The sequence below is a fragment of the Chelon labrosus genome (genome assembly GCF_963514085.1).
Source record: "Chelon labrosus genome assembly, chromosome: 19".
In the NCBI taxonomy this organism is placed as follows: Eukaryota; Metazoa; Chordata; class Actinopteri; order Mugiliformes; family Mugilidae; genus Chelon; species Chelon labrosus.
Window position 1 is genome coordinate 25,749,903 of NC_140352.1, and position 24,616 is coordinate 25,774,518.

Below are 24,616 nucleotides of genomic sequence, written 5' to 3' on the forward strand. Positions count from 1 at the left end.
ATAATTGGCTTTAATGATGCTATTTGCTTAATGGCTTTACTGTTGTTCTTTTATCTCTGTGTCTGCCTTTTGTCCTTTCTCTAACAAAGGAAATTGTGATGAAATATTAGTCATTCTGAGACCTGATTGGAAAATACTAAATATTAAGTCATAGGTGTGATATGTCATGACACGTAGCGTTTAGCTGCTTCTGTGCCTATGATCTTCGATAAAAACTTTGTTTAGAAATATAGAAACAATTTCAAGATGAACACTAGGCCTTCAAATAAACTATTGTATTATGTACATAAATGGCGAGACTGTATTTGCTGTCTTTGCACAAAATTTATTGTGCTAAATATAATCATTTGAAAATTAAATGTGCACCACATCAAATAACCCAAAGTATTCTTATTTTAAGGAGATAAACAGTAACTTGTTTTCAATTTGGTTATATAATTTCAAGTCAGAGATTTTGGTTTTGATATCTTTTTTTTTTTTTTTTACATCGCTAGCAGGTGAATCCTGTGTGTTAAGAGCAGCAATGATGGCTGTTGAAGTTGATGGTCTGCAACCAATGATGATGATGAAAACTATAGCACCAACCATATTGGAAGCTGTATTGTTCAGTATTTCATCAAAGTGATGACAACGGCCTAGTGGGGGCCACCTTCCATGATGTGACGGCACAGACTGGAACAGGTACAAATATTTTGGAAGTATTGTCATTTTAACCGTACTGACTCTGCAGATTAGTGAGATGAAAAGGGGGGATAACTCTCTTTTGTGCAGGTTCAATTTGTAACCTGAAATCTTACCAAATAGATGTAACAGACTGAGGATAGGCAGTCCTTACATTAGAGACGTACAGGAGAAGGACATCAGCATACAAAGACACTTTGTGTTCAATGTTCCCCCTGCTTATACTGGATATGGAATGATTAGATGTAATAGCTATGGCCAAGAGCTCAATAGCCAATACAAAGAGCAAGGGGCTCAGGGAGCATCCCTGGTGAGTTCCACGATATAGCTCAAAGGGCTCGGAGCACATGTTATTTGTCAAAACCATAGCTGAAGGCCCAGGCTATAGCAGTTTGATTCAAGATACAAAGAGTGTCTGTCTTTGACAAAACCTGTCTGGTCTGAAGAAATAATACTGGGTAGGACATTCTCCAGACAATGGGCCAGTACCTTCACTAATATTTTATAATCCATATTTAGCAACAAAATTGGCCGCTAGGATCCACAGTCCAAAGGGTTGTTTTACCAGTAATGTTATACAAACCTGGTTTAGAGTGCTCAGGGGAGAACCGGATTTTATAGAGTCTGAGTACATGATGCCGAAAAGGGCCATCTGGGCCAGGTGACATCCAAGGTTGTAAAGATTTAATGGCTTTTAATTGGTCTATCCAAATCAGTGATCTGTTCTGAAGACACAGATGATATGCTCAAATCCTTAAAGTCCTGTATGGCAATGAGATTTAAGGAGTTACTGGAAGTGTATAGGGGTGGCACAGTGGCGAGGTGGTTAGCACTGATGCCTCACAGCGAGAAGGTCCTAGGTTTGAATCCATGGGCTGACTGGGCCTTGCATGTTCTCCCTGTGTCTGCGTGGGTTTTCTCCAAGTACTTCCTCCCACTGTCCAAAGAGATGCTTGTTAGGTTCATTGATGATTCTAAATTGGCCAAAGGTGTGCATGTGAGTGTGAATGGTTGTCTCACAACTTTTACATTTCAAGCATTACTGGTAATTGTGTCTCTGTGTTAGCCCTGCGATAGACTGGCGACCTGTGCAGGGTGTACCCTGCCTCTCGCCCGATGACAGCTGGGATAGGCTCCAGCCCCCCAGCGACCCATAACAGGAACAAACAGTTACAGAAGATGAATGAATGGAAGTGTATAGTTTACTATAGTAATCTCTGAAATTGTTGTTAATGTCCTGTCGTACAGAATTCAGTCCCCACTCCTATGCGCCTTCTGCTTGGCTTGGCGAAGTCATCTGAGTTTTCCAGAAACTATGGTTTATTGCTGTATGTGCTGAAAACCGCATGGGGGACAGAGCAATATTATTTGTTATTACAGTGTAGCAGTGATTCTGTTTGTTTTTGTTTGTTTGTTTGTTTGTTTTTTTCCCTGGTGAGACACTAATGGGCTATCTGTATTTTGGAAGTTTGTGGCTGGGCTTTGCTCTATTTATTTCCCCAAGAAAAATTAATAGAGAGTCTAGATTTTGCCATGCTAGTTATCTGTTAACTAGTTAGCATCAGGCTAGTTAACACAAACCTGAGGTGGGATGTAAACGGAACTTAATTAGAACTTAACCCTTTATGGGGCAATGAACCATATATGGTAACTTCTCCACACATCTTAAATTGCATCCCTGTGCCTCTCAGTGAGGTTGAAAAGCATGTGGTTTTCATCCAGCCAGTCAGCAAAGATCAAGGCAACATGCTCAGGTCAAATCAGGGTCAAATGTAGTCTGCAAGGTCCAGCTCTGCATGAACGCTGAGTGTAACTGCTTTAGGTACCACGAAGATGTGGCCTCATGCTGTCTAATGTGATAATGTGTGTGTTGACAAGTGCCTGAATCAGCAGGAAAAATAAATAAAAAATTGCCTCTGAATGAGATGACATCCAAATATTATTTCACACTAGCTAAGTATTGTGGTGCTCAAGGAATACAGCATGAGATAATTATGTGTTGTACATTAATGCTTCTTATGTGGTACCTAGCATGGAGCCTGCAATTAATCGGCTTTCTTGTCATCCACCTGCTAGCCCCTGGAGATTAGTGATTGAAGCCATGCAGTGAATCACTGCCGTTAATTCTCATGTATTTACACTTCCATCCATTTTCCAAGCTAAGCTATTGGCTCAAGTTTCTCACTCAAGTTGCCCACCTACCAACCCAAGCCTCCATCTTACTCCAGGTTCTCCTATACAGTTCCCTGCTTCAACCCTGGAGTCGATGTGCTGAGTAAATAAACTCCATTAACCAGTAACTCAGACTTATGCCTCTGTATCATTCACCTGTTTAACCGCAACAACATGGCTGCTTTTCTTCCCCTTTTTCTTTGGGAAAAGCTGATTGGTTCAACATAAGTCTATCAGTCTTAGTTGATAAACTGACAAATTTCATTCACAGACTTCACTGGGCTGTTTAATGATATAAATGAAAGGAATAAAGAATCTTATGAAGGCTGTATGCTAATTTATTTAATAAAAATCCTATTTGTGAAAGAAGTTAAGAGACAGAAGTAGACTGCCATGGGGAAGTGACAGATGATAGAGTAGGTTTGCTGTGCCAAGAAAATATTACACCCATATCTCCAAATACTCTTCATCATTATGAGGATGAATGTTAACAAATATGAATGTAAAGATATTATCCTACTAAAATGTGACTAACGATATATTTATCATCAAAACAGAGGGTTGAAGGTTATTTTGTAAATATGGCTTCATATTCTACACACGTCTGATCAAGCACAGCGCTCAAACTCAAAGTGCATGTCCACCTTTGTAGAAATGTGGGCTTAGAAACAAAACTGCATACTTAAGGATCCAGAGTGGGTCTTATGTGATAAGCCACAATGGGCAGCCAGTTGCCATTTTTATACAGGATTGTAAAGTTGGAGTGTATAGAGCCCCTCCCCAGACCATTGCTATAACTGAGACATAAACCATGACACAATGTTGTCATAAAGTAATTTCTTGTTTTTGCTTTGTTTTATGTATCTTATAGTGAAGAGTAAACAAAATGCTTTAAAGAAATTGAAAATGGCCTGTTAAAATGAAGACCATACAGTGTGAGTAATGGTTTACCTTTCTAAATGTTAAGTGTATGCAATTCCACATTTTTACCCTCTTACTCAGTGGAATATGTACCATATTACGTTTACGGTTAGAGTAACTAGGTTTACAGTGGCTTTTGTCTTCATTAAAGATAGAACTTAACATTTTGTTCAAAATATTTTTTTATCGCCAACGTACTGATGCATGTGTATTTAGCCTGTAAGGTAAGAACTGTATGACTTGAATACGTATATGTTACAGGCTTTTATTCTCCACTCACTGCTGACAGTAATTCCGGTGCCTTATACGTACGCTTACAAACACATACACGCACACACACACACACACACACACACACACACACCCACACCCGCACACACACACACACACACACATACACGGAGGAGTGGGTGGGAGAGGAAATTCCCTTGGCGAATTTGTTAAGACCAGTTATGAGTGTGTATCTGACATTTGACTGGTTCAGCTGTATCACATTCAAGCTCTGAATTTTCTCATTTTAATCAATATTATTGGACAGTTTTCAGCTTTTACTAAGTTGTGCATTTGTGATGTAAGCAAAGCAAATATAAAATTATATTTAGGAATGTTCCAATTCCTAAATTAAAACCTGATTTATTTTATATTTTGTGGGGGAGCTGTGGAGTAGTGGTTAGAGGTGCAGCTTGGGACTGAGGGGCTCCAGGTTCGCCTCCCCCCTTGCCCCCCCCGATCCTTCATGTCAGAATTTCTCCTCGTTGCTCCCTTCTTTATCTTCCCTCCTACTTTACTACTCTCCTCCTTTGTTCCTTTATTGTCTCAACTTCTCTAATGCTTTTATCTTTCCTTTCAACCTGTTTATTTGTTCCACTTTTTTAACTTACTTTTTCCATCTTTTCCTTTTTGTGTCTTCACCTCAGTTTCCCCTTGTTTTTCTTCTCTGCTTTTCTTTCCTCTTTTCAGTGTTTTTCTCCCCTAATTTCAGTATTGTCCCTCCTATTTCTGCAGCCATTTTTCTTTTCCTTCTTTTTCATATTTTTCTATCTCTCCTCTACTCCTTCATATCTACTCGTTCTCCTTTTGTTTATTCTGCCCTACATCTGCATATGCAACTTCTCTTGTTTGAGTGAATCTACCTTACCACTTCCACTAAATCTGAGTATCTCACGCCGAAGTTCATTGTTAATTGCCAGTGCTGATAGCTAAGCCACAGGCATACAAACTTCTGCAATCACACAAAAAAGTTCACTTTTAATAATCACTGCTGCCATGGATGTAATATGGGCCTGTCAACCCCCTGCCAAGCACATATATATTTCAGATATAAGTGATTGCATTAGATTGTCTCACTAATGATGCTGATGAGTCTTATGTTTCCTCCTGGATGAAACTGATGGGAAACCGTAACTACCCCAACACTTTAATACAGTTAAAACAGCGTAGGAGAAGCTCATCCACTCCCTGCTGTCATTTAGCTGGGGATGAGTTGCAGAGGGTGGGAGTGATGGAGGTGCAGTAGACATCATAATAAGGCTGTATAATCAGATGGCAAATGTGTTTAGTTTAGATAACAGAGGTGGAGCAAGTGGGTGGTGGTGGTGTGTGTGTGTGTGGGGGGGGGGTCTTAATGCTGTGACAACAGAGTAGGAGTAAATTAGACAGGGACCTAACCTTCAGGCTGATAATAGTGTTGATAATTGAATGCCATTCAGTTGTACAGACAGTAGTTAAACAAGAAGAGAAGAGAAGAGAAGAGAAGAGAAGAGAAGAGAAGAGAAGAGAAGAGATCCTACTGATACCACCAATACGTCAGGCTGGAACAAATATTGTATGTACAGCATGCTGCACAACACACACACACATATATATATATATATATATATATATATATATAGTATTATAATGTATAAAATGACTCATTTGACTAACTATGGACAATTTGCACCCATCTATGTGTAGTCACAGGAAAAATACTGGAAATTACATCACAAATACGGCCTCAAAATTATCATGTAATTAAAAAAATCTTTCACTACCCTACCCCTATTTCAGACAATGATGTCCTGGGATATGCTCTTTTCTTAGCATGTGCTATTTTTCAATGAACATATTCAATGCTGAATTCAAAAGTAATTTCTGACTACGCTGTTCATATGTTAACTGCATGGCAGTTAAGCAGTGTCTTTGGTCTCATCGTGCATGCCAAATCAAGAAAAACAAATCATTGTGCACCTGCGTTTTTTCATTAAAGAACCACAATTATACCATTTATTGGATTTCACTGTCACTGGAGGACAGATCAAAAACCACAACATGAGCATTGAGGAGAACTCGATCCAGCTGTCTTTACGCTCTTTAGCAGGTTTTAATTGGTGGGAATCAGGAGAGAGTGGAGCAGTAAAAACATCATTAAAGGCTTAAACTATCACAGCGGAGTATTGCTGAGATTTAATTACACTGGGCTACTGTTTAATTTACCTCTCAAAGCTGCAATTAAGCAAAAAAGGGAATATGAGGCTTCAGGTTTCAGGCTCATCTGTACAGGAGGCGAGAGATTTTCCCCTGTGAAGTTCATATAACATCACACAGTAGTGATCTAATGTATTTGTCATCATTTGACTAATGACAGGAAAGAAGAAGCAACCCTATTAGAAAATCATCAAGAATTCTTGTGTCTTTATGTGTGTTAGGTTTCTGCTGCAGAGGGGGCCTCAGAGGTGATAGTGATGCATTTAGAATTATGTTGAATGGTGCAGATGTTGTGATCTGAGGTTGATGGGAAAGATATATCGAAAAATCTCTCACTCTTTGGCGAATAAAGGAATTTGTTTTGTAGATATTCGATCTTCATTCCCTTTTCTTACAAATAATACATCACTGAACTCTAATTAGTGGCCCGCTGGCAACATCTGGCCAATAGGAGCCAAATGTCTGGCCCGTGTATTGTCATAATATGTGTAATAAAAATGCAAGCATTATGTGCACTGCTTTGCTGTGGTTTGGACTCAACCTTGACCTACACCTTGGTGTGTTTTGTTTTATTTTACCGTGGCAATGCTAAGCCAATTTGATTGATATACATGCAGACTGTAGAGGTCTGCAAAGCAGCACTTCAACACTATACATGCTACCCGTATTAATGCCATCTACTTCAGAAGGACTGCCTCAGCCAGTTGCTGTCACTTCTCTCACTGATTGGTAAGTGAAAGTCCATTTATTCTGTACTATATGTATGTCTTATTGTAGTATAATGATAATTATAACAACAACACTACTAATGATTTAATTCGGATATACTGCATTTTATACTTCAAATGCTAATTTAAAAGAGCAAATAGACGCAAAGAGAGAACAGAAACAGTGGAAAAGGCAGTACTAAACTTTAAATAAGAAACAAAGACATTAAATAATACAAAAATAAAAAGAAATACATTAATGTCTAATAATGTGTTGTTGCATTTTGAGGTATTCATTCATTCATCGTCTGTAACCGCTTATTCCTGTTAAGAGTCACGGGGTCTGCTGGAGCCTATCCCAGCTGTCATCGAGCGAGAGGCGGGGTACACCCTGGACAGGTCACCAGTCTACGACAGGGCCAACACAGAGAGACTGACAACCATCCACACTCACATTCACACTTACGGCCAATTTAGAATCACCAATGAACCTAATGGGCATGTCTTTGGATGGTGGGAGGAAGCCGGAGTACCCGGAGAGAACCCACGCAGACACAGGGAGAACATGCAAAACTCCACACAGAAAGGCCCAGTCAGCCCATGGATTCGAACCCGGGACCTTCTCACTGTGAGACATCAGTGCTAACCACCTCGCGACTGTACTGCCCCGCGTTTTGAGGTATTTCACCTCATATTAAAAAAAATCTCTTTCTGTCTGTCTCTGTCTTTGCAGTCACTTGGCTTTTCTGGAGATGAATGTGGTTGTAGAGATGCTGCAGATAGCTGTCTGTGTGGAATAGTTGTCTTTTAGGACATTTTACTGATGGGTACGCTGTTTAACAGCAATTATTGTTATTGATGTCATTGTTGGTACGCATATGTCAGGCTTTTGTAAAAAAGTTGGCATAGCTTTCTTTGCCTCAGGATACTCCTTTCCTGCCACTTGATGAAAGGCTGTTGTCTGTCACTGGTCCAGAACATGGTCCACACTTATCATTTACATCATTAAAATGGGGGTTTTGAACTTACTTTGTTTGAGTGTATTTTCTTTTCTTGGTTTGATGCTCAAAACAGGCTTTGTGAACCCCAGGGCATTTAGTAGTGTTTAGCATTGATGCCTCATAGCAAGAAGGTTCTAGATTTGAACCCACCCACCAGCCGGCTGACAAGTTGTCTAACTGGTGTTAAACAATGTGGAGGACAATCCTTCAGTACTTAGTTAGTTGGAAACATGTGAAGATGTCAAGATGTGACATTGTACAGTATGTGTCCCTGTTAGCATGTTAACTAACTACTACCTAAAGATAAGATTCCAGCTTTACCATGGTTGACAAGTTTTTTTTTGTTGTTGTTGTCTACAGTGTACCCTGAGGTGGCCCAGGCATTAATTGTGTACATGCAACTCTGGAGCCCTGTTGCTGAGAACCTGAGGATGAAGCTCCAGTGCATCACTGCATTCCAGGGGTTGAAGACTTCCAATTTTTTAAAGTTGACTAGAATGTGGTGAAAGTCGAGTTGACGTCGACTAGTCAATGACGTCACACATAAAAATACAGTAGAAATGAATGCTTTGCAACAATGAAATCTATACTCTTGACCTAAATATACAAAGGAAGCTATGGGGGCTTTTCTGCAAGGTAACTGAAGCTTGAACACAGGCTACTGTCAGCCATAGCTCACGTCAACAACATAAACACCGCCAACACCTGACACTTCCAATATATGGCTCTGGCTCAGCAAACTCTCAGCTCTACCATAACTCCCATCTCTTGTGTGGTGCATAAACTGACATCAAGGACAAAAACCACGCTCTACAACCACAGCAACAATGTCAAATATTAGAACACAACAGAACTACATTGGCTTATCAATATTGTGTGCTGCAGATATGTATTGTCCATATAAATCGCCACCATCAATAAAGTTTAATATTATTTCACAGCATGTTGTAAGATAGGATAATGCCGGGATAACAAAAAAAGCGTTATATTTCCAAATCCTTTTCCGTGTATAGCAGCTAAAAGTCTAATAAATTTAGACAATAAAATTCACCAACAAATTGTTGTTTAGCCTCCTTCTCTCGTTGTTTAGCCTCCTTGGTGAAGTTGCTAACTGATTAACGTTGATAGGATTTGGATCGTTCCTTTGCTAGTGTTAGCTGATGCTTTTTTGGATGAGTGTGTGACTTACATATTCTGCATGTCACGGTAGAATGGGCTTCATCTTAAGTGAAGTATTTCCACAGACGATGATCTGCTGCTAGTTTGCTGCAATGACCCACTGGGCGCAGCAGTGAAGTCGACTGTTTTGGTACAACCCCTACTGCATACCAAAGATTTTTACATGTATGTGTGCTCACATGTGGATTTATTTGACAGTGCTAAAAGGGACAATGTTCTTATTTAAAGTGGAAAGAATGGAAAGGACAGAGACAGCAGCCTGTCACTGAACGAGCTTCTCTGCCTGACTATGGTGTCGTGTAGAGGGTGGTGGACATTGTTCATAATGGTCCGAATTTTGTACAAGTTCCTTGCATCTACCAACAATGTCAGGGACTCCGGCTCTGCCCCTACCAGAGAGTCTGCCTTCTGTATCAGTTTGTCCAGCCACGAGGTGCCCTTCTTCTTAGTGCTACCTTCCCAGCACACCACAGCCTAGAAGAGGGCACTGGCAACAATAGTTCGGTAGAACATGTCCGCAGCTAGCCTCCTGAGGAAATAGAGCCGACCTTTTTTGGTGCAGTTGTAGCCACCCTGGTGCAGTGCATTAGTGAAGAATGGAAATTAATATTAAATAATATTTGTAGAAATTAGTTATTTTTTTTTCTAACCTTTGCAGGTCTTAAATACTACTACTTTTTTTTTTATTATTTGTTTTTGCAGTTTTCAGTTACAGAATTATTATGATCCCATGGCAATTCTTTAACATCTGCAACAGCTGCAGCTAGTTATGTTAAGCGACTAATAGATTAAATACACTTTCTCTTTTATACCTTCAGACTGGAGGACGATATTTTTTCTCTTTGTAATTCTCTCTCTCTCTCTCTCTCTGCGGCAAAAATATATAAGTTTTTCTGCCAGTACTGTTGCCTCATCAGTAGTCTACACTTTTCATGTGTGACATGAATTTACATTCCTCAAAAACCACATGAGGACCAGTATTTTATAGCAAATTTCAGTTTTGTGTATGCATATGTATTATCAGGGACAATTATATTATCAGACATTAAGGGGAGTCAGACCTGTCTGAATGTCCTAAATCCAGTCTTCTTCTCCCACAGGTGTCTGCTGGAGCCTATCCCAGCTGTCATCGGGCGAGAGGCGGGGGTACACCCTGGACAGGTCGCCAGTCCATCGCAGGGCTAACACAGAGACAGACTCACACGCACACCTACGGCCAATTTAGAATCACCAATGAACCTAACGAGCATGTCTTTGGATGGTGGGAGGAAGCCGGAGTACCCGGAGAGAACCCACGCAGACACAGGGAGAACATGCAAACTCCACACAGAAAGTCCCAGCCGGCCCACGGATTCGAACCGGTGACCTTCTCGCTTTGAGGCATCAGTGCTAACCACCTCACCACTGTGCCGCCCCAGTTAATACATTAATACACCAATAATACTTTATCAATATCTTTTCGTAATGTAAGTTTGCCATGGTGTAAAACATATTGAAACCCTGCTGCTTAGCAGGCCCGAGATCATCTCTCGGGCCTGCTCTCTCCCTCTCTCCCTGTTCTTGTCTTCCTCCTTGTGCTGTGCAATTATAGTGTTTAAATTAAAATGCCCTGTTTAAAATGTTCACTAGAATTTTAGGTATGCTTTTGGAAAGCACACATTTGCTCACCTGGTTCTTATTGCTCTTGTATAATCTTTCTATCCAGTATGTATGGTGATAAATAATGCAAATGACTAAGTATTTGTAACACAATTTAAGAGGATGTTGAAAGGCTTTTGTCATTTTACTCATTTTCCTAGATTACCTGTGTTATGTCCAATAAATAGGACTGTCAAAGTAAATGTAGCCTGTAACCTGTACCTTGGCTCCAGAAAACACATGTTTTCTACCACAGAAATGGGCCGAAATGAGCCATAACCCTCTTTGGAATATTTTTCACTTTGATGCTGCCTCCAGGAAACTTTTCTTTTTTTGTTAAATGCAGTGTTCAGTGTGTGTTGTTGTTTCAGTGTAGCCTTTACCTGAGTGGACTCAGACTATTTAATTTTTCATTCATTCATTCATCTTCTGTGACCACTTGTTCTGTGAAGGGTCACAGGGGGACTGGAGCCTATCCCAGCTGTCATCGGATGAGAGGCAGGGTACACCCTGGACAGGTCGCCAGACAATTTAGCCAATTTAGAATCACAGATTCACCTAACGAGCATGTCTTTGGACTTTGGACAGTGGGTGAAAGCCGGAGTACCCGGAGAGACCCATGCAGACACAGGGAGAACATGCACACTCCACACAGAAAGGCCCAGTCGGTCCACGGATTCGAACCCAGAGCCTTCTTGCCATGAGACATCATTGCTACTACCACCCCACTGTGCCGCCCTATTTAGTTTTTTTTTTTTTTTGTAGGTGGCTAATCAAGTTGTTAGTGTTGAATGATCATCTCCTACTAGCATCTCGCCAAACATCGACATTACACAATTTACAAATTGCTGTTTGACGGACTTCATTTTCAAGAGTAAAGTTCTTCTACACAGCAGACATGATAAGTCAAGTGATTTTGGTATTTTAGATTTATTTTTGTGATGTTTGGATTTTGACAAACATTACAAAAATAAATTTAAGTACATTTTAAACTTTTTTTTGCTTTTTGGAAAGACAGCTTAAGGTAAAAAATATATATATCTTTATGGTTTCTTTGTTCTCTCCTAAAATATTCATACTCAGGGCTGAGATACGTCTGCTTGATTACTTCTGTGGGTAAATGTCCTGCTGGATCAATACACTCTGGGCATAAGTTATCATCAATCAATATCTTGTTGCACACACACAACGTACACTTATTATAAAGAGGTTAATTTTTAAAGCTTCAAGTAAAGTGAATATATATATATATTGTTTATTGTTAAAAGGATCCCCATTAGCTGTCACCAAAGTGGGACAAGCTAGTCTTCCTGGGGTCCAAAAAAAAAAAGATTAGAATAAATAAGTTATTACATTCATAAGTATTACATTCATTATTCCATTCATACAGTCCATTCCCTTCTCACAAATTTAAATATTGCATTCTCAAATGGTACTTGAAAGATATTTTGCTATTCAGCTTACGTATATTCAGTGGACAGTTATTCCAATGATTGATGGCACGATAAATGACTGTCCTCTTTAAGGCATTTGCTTTTGGACATGGTAACATCATCTGGCCACCATCGGCTGACCTAGACAAATGAGAATGAACCTGATCACATCTGACAATTTGGTTATATAAAAAAACGGGTCGAGAAGAAAAGACAATGCTTCTGAAAAATTTAGTCTTATTGAAAGCCAGCCTATTCTCTACCGTTAACCAGGAAAGTTGACGGTGCATACTGATAGTATTTGTTCTTATGGGACAATGTAATACCAACCTGGCAGCTCTGTTTTGGACAGTTTGTAATTTCTTTAATTGACCCTTAGATGCTGAGGACTATACAGGTACACAATAATCCAGGTGACATAAAATTAACGATTTAGTCACCTGTCCCACAATCTGTGTAGGGACATAAAAAAGACATTTCCTCACCATGGAGATACCACAACCCATCTTCTTCACTATGGTATCAATGTGTTCTGCCCATGACAACCGACTATCAATTATTGCGCCCAATAATTTTACTTTGTCTACCTGTTCTGTGGGTTCCCCAGACAAATTCAAACTCATCTTTGTTCTAGATGACAGTTTATGACTCGATCCCAAGATAATTGATTTAGTTTTCGAGATATTCAATACCAACTTATCTCATTTTATCCAATCAAAAAACATATTTAATTCAGCTGATAAAACATTGTCCAGTTCACTGACAGTTTTCGCAGCATAATACAATCATCAGCATACATTTGTACAGTCGCTTTACACAAAACCAATTGTAAATCGTTTGTGAAGATAGCATATAAAAGTGGTCCTAGGCAGCACCCATAGCATTCTAGTTTACCTATGAGTAGATTGTGATCTATGACATCAAATGCCGCACTAAAATCAAGTAATACAGCGCCAGTCATCTTAGCATTATCCATTTCCTTAAGCCAATCATCTGTCATTACTGTAAGAACAGAACAAGTTGAATGGTTATGTCTGTAAGCATGTTGGAAATCTGTATTCAAGCCATTACAGTAAAAGTATTCCTGTATTTGTGAGTGGACTATTCTCTCCATCAGTTTACTAAGAACTGGGAGAATAGTGATAGGTCTACTGTTCTTCCCAGTGAGTTCTAGTCTGCTATCTTTAGGTAAGGGGATAATTTTACCTTCTTTCCAGATAGCGGGAAAAACACCTTTCATTAAGCATGCATTTAATATATGACATATCGCACCATAAACATAATCAGCTGCTAGCCTAAGTACTTTACTGTCCAGCATGTCAGTAGCCACTGAGCTGTGTGAGACTTCAACAACTTCCTTACTTCCTGCTCTTCCACACTTTTCAACTGAAAAGTGCAACTCTTATCTAACATGACATTTTTATGAGCTTCAGATAATTAGAATCAGTATTGCCGATATTCTGCCTTAGTACATAGACCCTATTTATGAAAAAATCATTAAAATAATTCGCTATATCAGATGGTTTAGTCAAAAACACACCTTCTGATTCCACAAAAGAAGCCCCACCAGTTGTTCGTCTCCCCATTATTTCATTAAGGGTTTTCCAGAGCTCTTTACCATCTTGCTTTACAGCATTTATCCTTTGCATGTAATATTCTTTTTTCATTGATCTGTTCAGTTTTGTAACCTGGTTTCTCAGTTGACAGTACTTAATCTGTCCTCCACTAATCCAGACTTTACTGTTCTAGATTTGGCTTCATCTCTTTCCTTCATGAGGCTCTTCAGAGTCTCATTCAGCCATGGAGCTGGTCTCGCTTTTACAATACACTTTCTCATCGGGGCATGCTTAACAACAATCTTCATGAAGCCCTCCATAAAAATATTTAAGGAGGCCTCAGGGTCCTCAGCTGCATACACATCAGTCCAGTCAATGTCACCAACATCGGCCAAAAAACTTTCAGGAATGAATTTCTTGAACATCCTTTTATGTACTATATTGACCTTACATTTAGGAATTTTTGTTTTCCTAGTAATTGCTATAATATTATGGTCACTAAAAACGACAGAACAAGAAACTGGTTTAGTGCAGCATTCAGGAATATTTGTATAAATATGGTCTATGCAAGTGGCAGAAACATTGCCAGCACTGTTAGTAAAGACTCTGGTTGGTTGAGAGATCATCTGAGACAGATTACAAGCATCCAATAATGATACTATCTTTTGTTTCATTGGACATTGATTCGCAAACCAGTCTATGTTCATATCTCCAAGTAAAAAAATATCACTATTCACATCTGTAACTCTGTCAATTAACACACATAAATCATTCAGGTATTGCACATTAGTCCCGGGAGGCCTATAGCAGCAGCCGATCAACACCGGCTTAAGGTGAGGAAGATGCACTTTGACCCACAGAGATTCTAAACTATCTGAGATAAACTCAGAGCACAGTGTTGCCGTAAAGGAATTTCTGATATATAATGCTATGCCACCCCCATGAGTATCCCTATCCCTTCTAAAAATATTATAGCCATCAATGGAAATCTCCATATCAAGAACAGTAGCATCCAGATGGGTCTCCGATACAGCCAAGATATGAAGTGTTTTCTGTAAACAAATAGTTAAGTTCATGTACCTTCTTTCTGATGCTGCAGACGTTCAAATGGGCCATAACAAGACCCTTTGGAGCAGGAAGGAGATGCTTATCATCATTGGGCCGACTGTCCATAAAAAAAAAAAAAAGTTCAGTTCAGATTATATGAGCTCAAGTTAAGGAGACCAGAAACTAGTCTCTAGCTCCATTACCTGACCGTTGGTGCCTTTCTAATCCTTATACTTTTGGGAGGGGGAATGGACAATAAGCTTGTCATGTCGAATATAGGCTATGTCACCTCGTTCTCTAGCAGCCTTCATGGCTGGAATGAGTTCCCTACGCTTTTGCCTGACAGCTTCAGTGTAGTCCTTATTCACATAGATGTTGGTGCCTTTCAGATCCTTAGCCTTTCCCAGGACAGCCATTTTATCTTTGTATCTGAGGAATTTGATCATAATAGGCCTAGGTCTCTTTCCAGAATATCCTGTTGGATTGCCAGTCCTATGTGCACGTTCAATCACCATCTGACTACTGTCCAGATGAAGTTTCTCATTGATCACACACCTAAATTTGTCCTCAGTCTCCTTCCAGCTTTCATTCTGGGCCTCAGGAATGCCATCCACGACGATGTTATTTCTTTTTATTTGACCCTCCAAGTAGTCCGCTTTCTCAGTCATCTCAGCCAATTTCTCCCGCATTGTTTTAGTTTCAGCACAAGCAATTGTTCTTTCTGACTCAGTTTTCTCATTTTTCTTTGTTAAATCATCAATGTCCTTCTGGGAGAATTGCAGGCTGCTTCTCAGCTCCTGTGTCTCCCTAGTTAATTTGTCAATCCGAGTGTTAACATTGTTCACAAGTAATTCCACAACAGTCTTGAAACTGCTTTCTTGCTGCTGCAGAAGTTGCATGAACAGATCCCTTTGTTGACTCATTAGATCTCGTACCTGTGAGAGCGATACCAACTCCTCTCCGTTACTTTGGTAGTTGCTTTGGTCCTTCTTAGGTGGCATGGTGTACTGAGATTCTCTGCTAGGAAGAGAATCCTCAGCCTTCAGCAGATGAAGCAGGCCGAGATAGTATCCGGCAAAAATCTCAAAGTATGAAGATCATCCGCCGCTTTTCCTTAAGTTTCTTATAAAATATAGAGTCTCAGAATTGATATTTAAGAAAATTCAAGTTCTTACAGTTTTTCTCAGTCGCTTTGGTGCTTTTCTCAGATCAGAATGAAAGTTCTCACAACTATTAGTTCAACCTCCAAAACATTGAGTCATTTGTGCACATCATCGTAGCAGTTTGTCATTCCTTTGAACAAATTGCAAATGCTTTTGGACATGTATCAGTTACTTTCATACAATTCTCTGCTGTTTTATAACATTATCATTTGCTTATGTCATGTCAGTCAAAATGAAACATACTTATGAATGCTGAATAGTCATTCCCTATAAAACTAATAGTCCTCATTTCATTGCTTGAGTCATTACATACAAAATTGTTGAACTAGTTGTCAAAATCTGTCAAGCTAATTTCATACATTCCTTTATCATTTTTTTTCCTGAAAATGCCTCTTAAATTGAACAATTGCTCTCAGGTGAACTTCAGCTTTCACTCATGAGGAGGTGTGTGAAGCATTAGTTGTAACCAATGACAAGCCACTTGTCCACAGTCACTCAGAGCTGAATCCCATGAACCCTCACTTGGCAAGCATTATATGAACCAAGCAGGACATAGTGTGTACCATTTCTACAATTCTGTGACACAAAAATGGAACGTCAGCGTCGTGGAGGAGGGGTGAGAATCCGCGGAGGAAGGGGAAGGGGACAAAACAGGGGCAGAGGAAGAAGAGGTGAAGTACATAGGCAAATTCCTGATGAAATTAGGGCTACACTTGTGGACCATGTTGTGAATCACGGCCTCACTATGGCTGAGGCTGGTCGACGAGTGCAACCAAATGTAGGGAGAACCACTGTGGATTCCATCATTCAAACATTTCGTAGGGAGAACAGGTATGTATAGTATTGGACAGTAATCCAATACCTTGTTATATCTCATATTTACTGTACATTACTATAATTTTACTCTGCAACACATAGGACTGCAAGACAACCTCGCAGAGGTGGAAGGAGGCCTGTTTTTACTCCACAACAAGAGGAAGCCATTTGTGCAATGGTGATTGCAAACAATGCAATAAGATTGAGAGAGATTCAAAGCGCTGTTATAGATGATGACAATATCTTTGGCAATATTGAATCTGTTTCAATCGCAACAATTGACCGAGTGCTCAGGAGGAATGAAATGCGCATGAAACAACTTTACAATGTGCCATTTGAAAGGAACAGTGAAAGAGTGAAGGAGACCCGTCACCAGTATGTACAGGTAAAGCTTGAGTGTGCGTTCTATGCATACTCTAATGTTCAGCACTGTAAACTGTTTTACTTTGTGTAGTTCCATGCAGTACACTTAACAGTTCTGTATATTCACAGTAGGCTACATACTGTACACTATGTTGTCAAAAATGCATTATGTTACACAGGGAAAGTTCTTACAATTGGGTTTTTTTTCTCTCTCCCCCTCTTCTGGGATAAAGCGTATACTGGAGCTAGAGGCCAGGGAACCACTGCACACATTCATTTACATCGATGAGGCAGGTTTCAATCTGGCCAAAGGCAGAAGGCGTGGAAGAAACAGAATTGGACAGAGAGCAACGATTGATGTTCCAGGCCAACGAGGGGGGAAAATGGTGTCATCACAGTGGAGTCCTGCAGAGGGTGGATTCGCCACTCAAGGAGATACTTTCCTCGTTGCCTTGCAAGGGAAGACATCCGCTGTGATGTAGATGAAAATATGTGGCCAGACAGACAGGAACGTGTGGATGTCCAGGAATAATTTATGTTCAGTTTACAGTAATATGTACTGTTATATTGTTTACATTTGTGCACAGTTCTACCATAATGGTATTTCTTATGTTTGTTCTAAATAAGTGACTGTGTATTTTTTATTTTTTTTGCACAATGCTGTAGAATTGCAAAGAGCATATGCAGTAAATATGTCACAATGAAAACATGACAAAGCCATTTGACTGTCTTGTTCATAAACAATGGTGTCAGGACTTATTATTTTGATGACACAGACAGTTTCATTGACATGAATACTTGCTTTTGAGGAATCAACTATTCATTTTGAGCAAGTGACGCACTTTTGCAGGTTATCCACTAGGTTTTGCAGTTTGTACTAATTGTTCTGAGAAATGCACTAACTGTTGTGCAAATGTTACAGTTTTTTACAATCACTTTGCTACTATTTTCAGAACCTTGATGTCATTTTTCACAACTCTAGACACAAAACTCACAACCAATGATCAAAATGCACATTTTTCAAAACTCTAACCCTTTTCTCAATTGCTTGGATACAATACACATAAAACTTAGATCATTTGTTCATTCAAAAAAAATCACCTGTTCAATATGATACAAGTTAACATCAAAATACTACTATTTCAAAAGGCAATTCACACATTACATTTCAAATGAGTGTCTATTCATTTCCTTACAATGATCTATCAATTGATACAACTGCTCAAAATGATAAGTAACTGTTGCATTACTCTTACTGTAACATCAAAGTACTACTATTTCAAAAGCCAATTCACACATTACATTTCAAATGAGTGTCTATTCATTTCTTTACAATGATCTAACTATCAATTGATACAAAATGATAAGTAACTGTTGCATTACTCTAAATGCATAGTTGTATGGAAACAGACAAACAATCTTCCATGTCCAGTCATGAAAGCTTCAAGATACTTTACGTAACGAGATTCATTGTCACCAATTAGCGTGGAGCATGAACCAATTAGACTACAATATCCATGGATGACGCCTGCAATGACATCACAGCAGACCACTGTCAGGCCTGGATTTGCCATGCCCGAAGGTTTTTTCCAAGATGTTTGGCTAATGAAAACATCCATTGTGATGTAGATGAGAACCTGTGGCCAAATCCACAAAACGGAGTTGATGACAATGTAGAAGTACAGTAATCACTCCTGTTTTGTTTCTTACATGTACAGTAGAAGCAAGCAAGTTGAGGAACACTGCATTTGATGTTTTACAGTACTGTCTTTTATTTTCTACTGTATTTCATAGCTAATTACAGTATTTTTGCTTTGATTCAAATACTGTAAACCTATGTTGTGATTGTACTGTCTTGAATTTCCCCTTGGGGATCAATAAAGTATCTATCTATCTATCTATCTATCTATCTCTATCTAGTGTTTTGCATCAATATACTGTATTACAAACTTTGTTCAATGATTCCACTGTGTCTGTAGTATTCTCTCTACTACTGCAGTACTTTTACAGAAATGTATTTACTGTACTGTACATCTAGTACCATAATGAAACCTGTATCACCTATTTTGTTCTACAATATTTAATGATTGTACGAACAATGACACAGTGAAACTATCGGTTGCTTGTGTGTGGGTGATCTATAGTTCTGTTTCAATGGTATTTCACAGTAAATTTGTTTTTTGAACCAATGATTGTGCAAGTGCAAGATTTATTTAAAGATGTGAATGCACAATGCAATGTTTTGAACATTAGACAGCCTGTGTTACAAGTGATAACCGTTTTGAGTTTTGTGTCTAGAGTTGTGAAAAATGACATCAAGGTTCTGAAAATAGTAGCAAAGTGATTGTAAAAAACTGTAATAGTGATGTGAGAAATGCACCAAAGCGACTGAGAAAAACTGTAAATTGAGATAAAACAATAGGATAGGGAAAACAACCTGCATGACTTCCAGCACACACTCCCACACACCGTGAGAAGTTAGTGATTAGATGTTTGGTTGAAACAAAGAACCTATATATATATATATATACATACATATTATGGCATGCTGTTCAGGAAATTAATCTTTGAATATATTGAATGAAACTTTGAATATATGGAATTAAACTTTGTATATATGGAGTGAAACGTTGAATATATGGAATGAAACTTGAATATATGGAATGAAACTTGAATATATTGAATGAAACTTTGAATATATGGAATGAACCTTGAATATATTGAATGAATCTTTGAATATATTGAATGAACCTTGAATATATTGAATGAAACTTTGAATATATGGAATGAACCTTTGAATATATTGAATGAATCTTATATTAAATGAAACTTTGAATGTATGGAGTGAACCTTAGAATATATTGAATGAAACTTTGAATATATTGAATGAAACTTGACTGACGTCAGACTTCGCGGCAGTGCCTGCGGCCATCTTGTTTAGCGTGTGGATGCTGCAGCAAAAAGTGACAGAGTGACAATGAGTCAGGCCACTCGCAATCTCGTTGCAGCAATATTAAACAATGAGGACATGATAAACACACTGGCAAATGCGTGTACGGGCCAAAATCCTTCCGATACCCCTGCCCAATACCCTGCCCATTCTTCTAACGAAGAAGTTCGCTCCTTTTTAACTGTGGCAGACCTACAACAGGCCAGGCAGCTGTTTATCAGGCCAACCTCAGCATGCCCTCAACCTCACAGGAGTGCCCCAAAACAGCCCCTGTGTACAATCTCCGCCCGTACACAACAGGGCGTCTCCTTCATAAAAAAGCAGAACTATTAACGGAACACTCTGCTGTGTGTAGAGGTCTGTATGTAGGTCTGTATGGTTAGCTTGATATAGTTTTCAGGTGAGCTAATGAAGGTAAAACACAGTGAATGGCCGTGCGTAATGGCACTGCGCTCTGACGCGGCTCTTCTCCGGGACTGGAGAAACTGCTGCTGCTACAGGGATTTCGTGAACTGAAAGAGAAGCTCTTCATATATTGTTTAGATGCAATAAGAATCACCCACATTCATAGACCAATGCAGGCTGAATATTTAGTTTAGTTCATTCATTCATCTTCTATACCCGTTTAGTCCTGTTAAGGGTCACGGGGGTCTGCTGGAGCCTATCCCAGCTGTCATCGGGCAAGAGGCAGGGGTTATTTAGTTTAGTATTGAACGTATTTGATGATCGGTGACACATTGTCAGCTTTGGGCACGTTACTCACACGGCGGACTGCAAAAAGGAGCGAACTTCTTAGAAGAACGGGCAGAGTATTGGGCAGGGGTATCGGGAGGATTTTGGCCCGTACACGCATTCGCCAGTGTGTTTATCATGTCCTCATTGTTTAATATTGCTGCAACGAGATTGTGAGCAGCCTGACTCATTGTCACTCTGTCACTTTTTGCTGTAGCATCCACACGTTAACAAGATGGCCACAGGCACTGCTGTGAAGTCTGACGTCAGTCAAGTTTCATTCAATATATTCAATATGTATATATATTCTAAATCATGACCAGAAGTGGCAGTATAATTACAATGTGGAGAGGCTGAATGGCAAATCAACACACTTCTCAGAAACAAAGCCAGATTAAATTAATTTACAACATATAAACTTATAAATGGGTAAAACATGCAAAAACGCTGACATGATCCTAGACCAGGGATTCCCAATGTGTGGTGCGCTGCCTCGAGGGGGTGTGCCAGATGAAAAATGTAATGGAGGAGAAGAAGCTATCTTCTTCTACACACCTACCTTGTGGCCATTTACGTCATTAATTTTTGCAAATAGACAGCTGGGATAGGCTCCAGCAGACCCCGCGACCCTTAACAGGAACAAGCGGTTACAGAAGATGAATGAATGAATGAATTTTTGCAAATATTATCAAAAGGCTGAAATCCAGTAAACTATCAGGTGGAATATCTCAAGCCAAAGTTAGTGATGAAGGATTGTGGGTTGTGTGTAACTTTATTGCAATTTAATTCAAATTACTGGCGTTCTAATTTTATTTCCATACCCGCTGCGTTATGATGACGGGGTTGTGTTAGTTTGACGGTTATTTGAAGTTGCTGCAATTTTTGTCTAACGCGGCTGAAAATATTGTAGCATTTCCCCCAACTTATCTGTTTTCTGCCTCTGAGCCTGAGCCTGTCATCTATCCTCTTTGCTCTTAAAAGTGGAGGCTTGTGCGTAACTTTGTTGCATTATATTGAAAATGTTAGTGTTTTAGTTTAATTAAAATGCGAGAGCACATTGTTGTGATCGTGATTATTTTATTATGTGTTCTAGTCATTTGAGCATGATTAAACATGCCGCCTTTAATATGGCTATAAAAAAGCTTGTTGCGTTTTTTCTTAAGGTGTGGGGGATTGGGGGTGTGTCAACCCGGTTGGGACATAGAAGGGGGCATGGCCGAAAAATAACCATGGCAACCATGTGGACAGTTATAAATAGCTGACTAGAAAAGTAAGTGCTTGGAAGCTTGGCATGAGTTTCTTGTTGGGTTTCCTTCTTCTTCTTCTGTCTTGGCCTGTTTTAGCAGAAAACTACAGACCAGGGCGTTACGACTGACAAGTTGTCATCCATATCTTTTCCCACGCAGACAAACAAAGACAGTGGGTCCCTTGGAAGAGCTCTTTGGTGGTGAGATACTAGCAGCCTCTTTTTTGTCTCAGCAGGCCCTCAGGTTGCAGCAGAGAGCATGAGCTACATTCACTCCTATTCACAGTGGCAGCCTCTTGATGAAAAGCCTGTTAATGCTCAGCCATAGACAGGAACTGATCCAGTGCTTCTGCCAGGCCACGATAAACCCTTTATCCTACTTTGATTTTATTTATTTTTTTCACCATCTTGTAATTGCCTCCAAGTTGGTAAGAAAGGTCAATGATGTCAAAATGAATGTTTTATCTGTATTCTATTTAAAAATCCACTACATGATAGCACATATATATATATATATATATCCTTCAATTAGTATGTTGTACTAATACATGATCATTCATGATCATTTTAACTTCCATTAGTAAGCTTAGTAGTGATTCATTAAAACTTGGTAGCAAAAAAGCAGCAAATTCTGATGACTAGTTAAAAATAAAAAAACTAATGATAAATAGTTAACTGAATGGATAAATTGTAGAGTACTTGGAGAGATTCACAGTTCAACTTTTAAGTATATATTTGACCTGCCTGGATACCAGTATTTTGGATGAGATAGATCTGATGGAAGAGAAGGAAGGATGCAATTTATGAAAGACGATATCAAATGTAAACTTGTGATTTTGAATGTGACACAGCAACTGACTCCCCCTCATCTGATCTTCTAATCAATCCCCCTGAGACAGTTTACAGGTCTTCACAATAGAAGAGCCTCCATTCAAGGAAATTGGTAAACCCTATAAAAGCACACATCAGAAGACTATTTGAACACTATCATATCTTATGATTTAGCACCCATTTTCCAGAGGTCTAATGACATTTGTTTTTCTAGCACATGAGACCTTTTAATAAAAGAAGAAGAAGAAGAAGAAGAAGAAACAGACTTGATTTAGGTGGTCTCATTTGCAATGGCACCACACTGCCATCTAATGGTCCCAGTCACTATAAAAAAAAACTTGATATAACTTACACCAATCAGCCACAACATTAAAACTGACAGGAGATATAAATAACATTAACCATCTCATTAATGCAATGTTCTGCTGGGAAACTTTTCAACCTGGAATTAGTGTGGATGTTACTTAGACATTTACCACCCTCTTAGACCAGAAAATACAAATACTCTGTCTGCGCTACTGGTATCCATAATATTTTGTTATTACTACACAAGGGCCAACCTTTTGTAAAATGTTTGCCTCCTTTAGCTGGGCTGAGGTCACTGATCACAGTCAATTCAAAATTATTTACAAATTATTGTTTGTGGATGTCAGTTTTGAAATGATGATCTGAAAACTGATCAGTGCGAAACTTTGATCTATATTTGCACTCGCATTGTACTGCTCTTCCTATGCACTTTAAGATAAGATAAGACTTGTCCTAGAGTCCGGGCAAGACAGTGCAAAAATACAAGTTACATAGCAGTTTAACTAACTACAGTTTGGTGAAAAAAACAAAATCAAATAAAAGGTGGCTGAAGTGGTGGAGGCTGAACATACTTAGCATTCATGAATATCACAAATGACAAACTCCAATAGGAGTACTGCTCCTAACAAACAAAACATTATGAAAGTACTTGAGATATGAGCATTGCTCTTGAGAAAGAAAACAAAAACAGAATTACACAGAATGAAGTATTACAATTATAAATACGTAGATATAGGCAGATGTATTGTCCAAAGGACTTCTGGAGGAAAATTGGTAGCAGTGCTAACAAATGCTGATGTTGAAGAGCCTAACTGCTGAAACAAACAAAGAACCTCTGGAAGCACTCCTTCTTGCACTGATGGTTCAGCATTCTCCCAACCGTCTCATACAGGGGGTGATAGGGGTTGTTCAGGATGTTTGACAGTTAGGCCAACAGTCTGGCCAACATCCTCCTTCACATCCTACTATTTCTCAGAGATTTGACCACACAATGAAGCATGGAATGCCCATGTATTCCCCAGATTAAGTGGGACTGACAAACAGCAGCATAGAAAATAAATCTTAAATCGGTCTAATTCTTGATTATTTAAAATATTCAGATTTAATAATCAATTTGGTGGCTATCCTGGAGCTATAGGTAAACGACTTCAGGAGAAATATACAGAAAATTCTTGATCTTAAATTCATCATGAGGTTCACTGATATTGCACTATATGTTAGAGCACTCAAATTTGTCAAGCTTGGTTAATACGAGCGACTACATGTCTATTATTCTAAAATTGTTACTGTTCTCTCTCATGAAGGTGAGTAAATGTGATGTGAAGCATCAGTCCAACACATTTCTTGAGGTCTGTACTTTACTTCCTGTACTTCAACCTTTTCCCTTTTTTTATTGCCAAATATGGTC